Source organism: Tachyglossus aculeatus, chromosome 6 (assembly GCF_015852505.1).
Source record: "Tachyglossus aculeatus isolate mTacAcu1 chromosome 6, mTacAcu1.pri, whole genome shotgun sequence".
Classification (NCBI taxonomy): domain Eukaryota; kingdom Metazoa; phylum Chordata; class Mammalia; order Monotremata; family Tachyglossidae; genus Tachyglossus; species Tachyglossus aculeatus.
In genome coordinates, this window is record NC_052071.1 from 17,565,285 (window position 1) to 17,573,010 (window position 7,726).

Sequence of the window (7,726 nt, forward strand, 5' to 3'; positions counted from 1 at the left end):
GCCATACGGCTTCTCTAAAGAGGTTTCTTGCTTCTATACAGAGGTTGGATAAAAGGTGTTTTTCATGCATAAATGACTCTTATCAGGTTCTCAAAAAAAATTATTCAATGGAACAATATGAGAATTTCTAGGTTAGGTGTACTTATAAAAAATTGCTTCTTTAATGACCAACCTCCATATAAAAATGTCATACTTTTGCATAGATAACTAGGTACCCAGCTATGATTTGCTTTCTAGATCTCTTTAATAATAGCTGCAATATTTTGAAAAGTTAAGGCATCACAGCTGGACTTGTAGGTATCAAGTAGAGTTTGAACTTCCCAAAGAAAATATATTTTGACTTATAAACAGAACAAATTAGCTCTGAAATGCTCCAATAAGGAATAAATAGGAAACCCCAAGATGACATTTTTAGTCTTTTCTTTTACTCACTGTGAGAACGCAGATCTGTAAGAAGCAGTGTCATTATTTGGAAGTGAAGAAACCTGTCTTCAATCTGGCACCCACACAAAGATAAAATTGAACCCTTAACTTCCTGATGTTCAAAAGTGCCCTATTCAGGTTTCTGAAACCACCACAGAAGAAAAGAAGAGGAGAAAAGAAAAGGGAGCAGGGAACAGATTTTCATTCCAGGACTCTTTACTGTTTTTGTGCCTGGCGGAATCTTGCAAAGGATTTTGGGCTGGTGGATGGCCCTCTCAGGCAGAGAGGGGAGACAGCAGGAATCCTCTTTGACTCCCAGGTCTATAACTGGCTTTCTGTGAAATTGTTAGTCAAACACATAAACGTGTCTCACTTTTCACATCTTTAAAAAAGGTGAGGATATGGGAGAATAGAGTGGACAGTTGGTTGCTAGACAACTGGGATTGCTACATAGATTTTTCAACCACTCAACCTCCACTGGTTCCTTCAAACATGCCCACATCTCCCCCATCCTAAAAAAGCCCTCTCTTCACCCCACTGCCCCTTCTAGTTAGCGCTCTATCTCTCTCCTTTCCAATCTCCTAGAACGAGTCATCTACACTCGCTGCCTCGAATCCCTCAACTTCAACTCTCCTAGACCCCCTCCAATCTGGCTTCCATCCCCTACACTCCACCAAAACTGCCCTCTCAAAGGTCACCAATGACCTCCTTCTTACCAAGTCCAGTGGCTCCTATTCTATCCTAATCCTCCTCAACTTCTCAGCTGCCTTCGACACTGTGGACTACCCCCTTCTCCTCAACATGCTATCCAACCTTAGCTTCACAGACTCTGTCCTCTCCTGGCTCTCCTCTTATCTCTCTGGCTGTTCAGTCTCCTTCGCGGGCTCCTTCTCCCCCTTCGATCCCCTTACTGTAGGGGTTCCTCAAGGGTCAGTTCTTGGTCCCCTTCTGTTCTCCACCTACAGTCACTTCCTTGGTGAACTCATTCGCTCCCACGGCTTCAACTATCATCTCTACGCTGACACCCAAATCTACATCTCCACCCCTGTTCTCTCTCCCTCCTTTCAGGCTCGTATCTCCTCCTGCCTTCAGGACATCTCTATCTGGATGTCTGCCCACCATCTAAAACTCAACATGTCCAAGACTGAGTTCCTTATCTTCCCTCCCAAACCCTGCCCTCTCTCTGACTTTCCCGTCACTGTAGATGGCACTACCGTCCTTCCCGTCTCAGAAGCCCGCAACTTTGGTGTCATCCTCGACTCCACTCTCTCATTCACCCCTCACATCCAATCCGTCACCAAAACCTGCCGGTCTCACCTCCGCAATATCGCCAAGATTCGCCCTTTCCTCTCCAACCAAACCGCTACCTTGCTGGTTCAATCTCTCATCCTATTCTGACTTGATTACTGCATCAGCATTCTTTCTGATCTCCCATCCTCCTGTCTCTCCCCGCTTCAATCTGTATTTCACTCTGCTGCCCAGATTATCTTTCAACAGAAGCCCTCTGGACATGTCACTCCTTTCCTCAAAAATCTCCAGTGGTTGCCTATCAACCTTTGAATTAAGCAAAAACTCCTCACTCTCAGCTTCAAAGCTCTCCATCACCTCGCCCCCCCCACCACCTCACCTCCCTTCTCTCCTTCTACAGTCCAGCTCGCACCCTCTGCTCCTCTGCTGCTAACCTCCTCAATGTGCCTCATACTCGCCTGTCCCTCTGTCGACACCTATTCCACATTCTACCTCTGGCCTGGAATGCCTTCCCTCCGCACATCCGCCAAGCTAGCTCTCTTCCTCCCTTCAAAGCCCTACTGAGAGCTCACCTCCTCCAGGAGGCCTTCCCAGACTGAGCCGCCACCTTTATCCTTTCCTCCTCCTCCCCTCCCAGTCGCCCCCCCAGCCATACCCCTTTCCCCTCCCCACAGCACTTGTGTATAATTGTACATGTTTATTACTCTATTTTATTAATGATGCATATATAGCTATAATTCTGTTTATCTGATGGTATTGACACCTGTTTACTTGTTTTGTTGTCAGTATCCCCTGTCTAGACTGTGCTCTGCACAAAGTAAATGCTAAGTAATTTCCAGTGATTCCTAGATGAGGGGATTTAGCTGTATTTTTGGCATTGTCAGGATTTGTACAAACTAAAACTGGTCTCTGAGTTAGGTACCACAACTTTAATGATGTCTGTCAAGATTTCTGTGAGCAAGCCAGTAGTTATGCTACATTAACTGTATATCTAACTTGAAATTCTCTTTACTCTAGCCATATATATTTACCCAGGCCTGATCATGCAACAAACCTTTGAGGTCCAGACTATCGACCAAGCACAGACCCTTCCTCTAAAATGGAGAAAGAAATCCCAATACAAATGCTTGAGTAACTTAAAGGACGAGAGTCGTAGGTTTCTTTTTATGGTATATATTAAGTATTTACTATGTGCCAAGCACTTTACTACCTGCTGGGGTAGATAAAAGCTAAACAGGTTGGATAAAGTCCTTGTCCCACAAGGGGCTCATGGTCTTAATCTCCATTTTCCAGGTGAACTAACTGAGGCCTAGAGAAGTGAAGTGACTTGCCCAAGGTCATACAGCAGACAAGTGGCAAAGCTGGGATTAGAACTCAGATCTTTCTGACTCTCAGGTCTGGGCTCTACCCACTAGGCAGTGCTGCATCTTGGCTTCGAAAGGCGATGCCATTCTTTTTTTTCCATCCTAGCCTCATGTGGTCTAACCTTGCCTGACTCAGAGTCCTCATTTTGCCTGCTCAGAAGATGGGTTATTCCTTTGAAGATGAGTAACAGGGTCTGACAAGACAGGATTCACTAAATGTTGGAGGCCATCGACTGTGTCTGTTTGTGTTATCTTTGTATCTACCCCAGAAGTTAGTATAGTGGTTGGCACACAGTAAGAGCTTAACAAATGATATTATCATTGTTATTATTATTTCAGCCATTTTAGTCTTTTGGAGGTGAGTGCATTTCTGCAGCAAAGGAGGCACTTTCTAGGCAAGGACATTTTTAAGCACTGCACAACAACCAGTGCCAACCATTTCTAGAGCAGTGTACGGTCATCCGATGGCCTCAGCCTTTCTGTACCCTCACGACATCCTGGAAGTCGAAGCGGAGTGGCACACTGAAGCCCAGTACTGTGCAATCTATCCCACTCAGCAACTCTTGAGGAAAGAACAAGGAATATGGAAGCTGGTATCAAAATCTAATTTCCAGGCTCTGGGAGACTCTTCCAATTCAGGGAAAGAGAGACTCTTTGGAAGTCCTTGAATCAGGCACTTGTGATCTGATGATTGTGCATTGTGATTGTTTGCATGAGAAATCATAGGGGTGATAATAGGGATGAATCAACCAAGTGGTAATGACTGTAGTCCTCAAACTGTAAGCTGCTTGTGGGCAGGAGACCATGCCTACCAACTCTATTGTACTGTCCTTTGCCAAGAGCTTACTACAGTACCCTGTACCCAGTAAGTGCTCAATAAATACCACCGATTGATTAATTGATTGGGGGGGGGCTAATAATAATGATGATACTTGTTAAGCACTTACTATGTGCCAAGCACCATTCTAAGTGCTGGAGAAGATACAACGTAATCAGCTTGTCCCATGCTGGGCACAAAGTCTTAATCCCTGTTTTACAGATGAGATAACTGAGGTACAGAGAAGTTAAGTGACTTGCCCAAAGTCACACAGCTGACAAGTGGCAGAGCTGGGATTAGGACCCACAGCCTCTGGCTCCCAAGCCCGTGCTCTTTCCACTAAGCCAAGTTGTTTCTCTTGTAAGAACTTATTTATTCTGGCTGAGATTCCCTGATCTGCTTCTAGGATCAATAGTAGACCATCTCTGAGTGGATTATATCTTTGGGGCATCACACAGAGTGGATTTTTCTGCTCTCTGCCACAGTGATTTCCTTTCAACCTTTCTGGGTGGCACCCCACACATTCCAGAGGGGCAGTTCATCCCATGCTGCACCCCTCATTTCTCGACAGGCCTGGAGTCCCCTCTCCATGTTGCTCTGATGGAATCCAAGCTGCCTCCTCTTTGTTTCTCTGATTTTGTATTTTCTTTCCCACTTCTCCAAGCATTAATGTCGATAATCAAGAGCTGAATATATGGAACCCTACTGTTATTTCTATCCCTGGCTGGCATTTCGTAAAGGCTTCCTTTGCTTTGGCTGTACGCTTTAGCCAAATCAGAGTTGACCGCCATTTACGTTCATCACTAAAAGCATTTCCTAACGTTTCCGGCATTTGAAGCCATCAGTAGAGGTAAACGTCCCATTAGTCAACAATAAACGGATCCCCTTCAAAGCCAGTGAGGGAGTACTGACTGTGAGCTACATCCATATGCACCATGTGGAGTAAAGGAAAATGAAGATGTGTATATTTTCTTCAAGCTGTGGGAAACCAGCTCAATTTTGTACTGAAACAGCTTCTACTAGGTAACCTGTAGCTTGTGGTGGGATGTCCACGACTGACACATCAAGGTGATACGAAAATACTGTCGAATAGCATGTCTTACCACGAGATGCTTTTAAGTAACCTGGCTAACATGCCTATGTGAGAGTTTGCCACTGTTTATAGGGGAATTTGCCCTTTGCAGACTGTTGTTTATAGGCCTAGAAAAGTGCCTAGAAGAAATAAAGTTCAAATTACTTTAAAGCTCTCCCAAAGCATCAAGTTTTAGAGAGGTCATTTTTTAAGTGGCCATCCAGTATTGCACAGCCTGTGTGGCTCGTATTTTTCTTTCCTGAGATGACCTGTTGAATTTTTCCTTCCCATCCCCTTCTCAGCTCAAACTCCACACCAACCTGAACACTGCTTCTCCAGCCCCTCCACATTCTTCCCAGTTCCTTTGCCTATGGGCACCTTTTTTTTAATGAAACTTGGGTTTTTTTGTTTGCTTTTAATGGCATTTGTTAAGTGCCTTCTATGTGCCAGGCATTGTACTAAGCGCTGGAGTAAATATGAACTAATCAAGTTGGACACGGTCTGTGTCCCACATGGGGCTCACCGTCTTAATCCTCATTTTACGGATGAGGGAACTGAGCACCTAGAAGTGAAGTGATTTGCCCAAGGTCACACAGCAGTCAAAGTGGTGGAGTTGGGATTAGAACCCAACACCTACTATATGCCAGGCACTGTACTAAGCACTGGGGTAGATGCAGTACACAGTCCCTGTACCACGTGGAGCTGGGGCTCACAGTCTTATTTGGAGTGAGGAAGATTTAAGTCCCATTTTACTGATGAGGTAACTGAAGGCCAGGGAAGTGACTTGGCCAAGGTCACACAGCAGACAAGTAGGGGAGGCAGAATTAGAACTCAGGTCACCTTCACACTATTCTCCCATTGATTTAATGGTTTTTCTTCAACAATACTTTCCCTTTGCCCGCCACCCGCAAATGGCATCTGACTTTGAATAGTCACTCAGCTTCAGAATCAGGCAATTCTTGGGGCTGCTGTTACCTAGGAGAGTTACCCGTGAGTAAATTCTGAGTCAACTGAAGAATGGTTGTTGGAAGTTACTTTTTAAATCACTTCATTTTCTACTCTGGAATAACAGCAGGCAACCTAAAATGCTTTTCCCCAGAAGTTTCAAAGAGCAATGTAAATGGTTGCCAGCACAATGTGGAGAGGGAAGGATGTCAGTTGGGTGGCATTTTGCAGGGCGGGGCGCACAGTGTCACCATGGTTGAGTACTTGGAATTCTTAACAAGGAACACAGGAGGTGGTAAAGAGGGAATTGGGGCAGGATATGAAGGTACGTGGGGCCTGAAATTCATTTTGGGATTTTTTCATCATAAAAAGCATCCAACTGTGCCTCAGTTACCTCACCTGTAAAATGGGAATTACAATAATAATAATAATTGTGGTATTTGTTAAGTGCTTACTATGTGCCAAGCACTGTACCAAGAGCTGGGGTAGGTACAGGATGATCAGGGTTGACACAATATCTGGCAGTCAGAGGACCTGGTTTTTAATTACGGCTTCACCACTTGTAAGCTGTGTGACCTTGGGTAAGTCACCTCCCTTCACAGTGCCTTGGTTACCTCACCTATAAAGTAGGGATTAAGACGATGAGCCCAATGTGGGACATGGACTGTGTCCCACCTGATTATCTTGTGTCTACTTCACTCAGTACTGTGCCTGGCACATAGTAAGTGCTTAACAAATACCACAGTTGTTATTAGTATTATGACTCAGTGGAAAATGTGGGTAGCACTCGTGGTTGGCATCCCCAGCAAACCTCAAATCTATGAGTGTTCTGACCAAAGGCCTGGCTCAGTCCTTACCAAACTTCATGAAATGCCAGACTCCAAAACTTCTTCCAGTTGCTCAAATCCATTGCCTTGATTTCCACATAGAAATGGAGATTCTTTTGTGTCAGTTGCTCCCAGCCTGCTAGTCTAATAAACCTGGTCCCAGAACCTGGGAGGGATTGCCTGAGTCCTCCTGGGCTTAGAATATAGGGATTGAGAGATTAATTTGTCCTTGGCAATGTGGTGGTGGTGTTTTACTTTGTGAATTTGATACTAACGTGTGTCAATTGTAGAACTTTTATTGGATAAATGTCCTAGAATTGAAAGCTGTCAAAGCTGGCTCTAAAATCTCAGAAGGATAAGCTCTCCCTTGAGACTTGTTATTTCAGGTCCTAATCTGGGAAGGAAAAGGGGAAAAAACCAACCTCTATTGAAGAAGCAAAAATGCCATCCCTCCTTCTGGAGAAAGTGGAGGTTTTACTAAACATCTAAGTAAGGAAGTTTAAACAGAATTTAAGCAAAGATCTGTGTCATTCACTAAAATATTTTCTTTATTCCTGTTTCCAAAATTTATATTTACACCTTTTTCCTTTTTTCAGTTTTATAGTTCTTATCATCGATATATGTTTGGCATTCTTATTTCACTGACATTTAATGATATATCATCTGGCCAATTTTCTTCTGAGAAAGGATTCTTAATTTTCCAGATAGCATATCTCTGAATGAAGTCACAATCTCCCTGTAACCTCAGTTAAGCTGAATATCCAGCCCAAAGATACCTGAAATTCTCTTGGCTTCTACTCGATTGTGGTGTGTCCTATTGTATCACTCCCTCTGCCTTATCTTCTTTCTTTTCCATTTTCCTTCGCATGGCACACTTTATTCCTCTCAAGCCAACCTTCTTACTGTGCCTTGTTTTCATCTCTCTCGCTCCAAGGACCTCCTGCTCATGGCTACCCTCCTTTTTTTAATGTTATTTGATAAGGGCTTATTTATCTGGCGGCAGATACAAGATAATCAGGTTGGACATAGT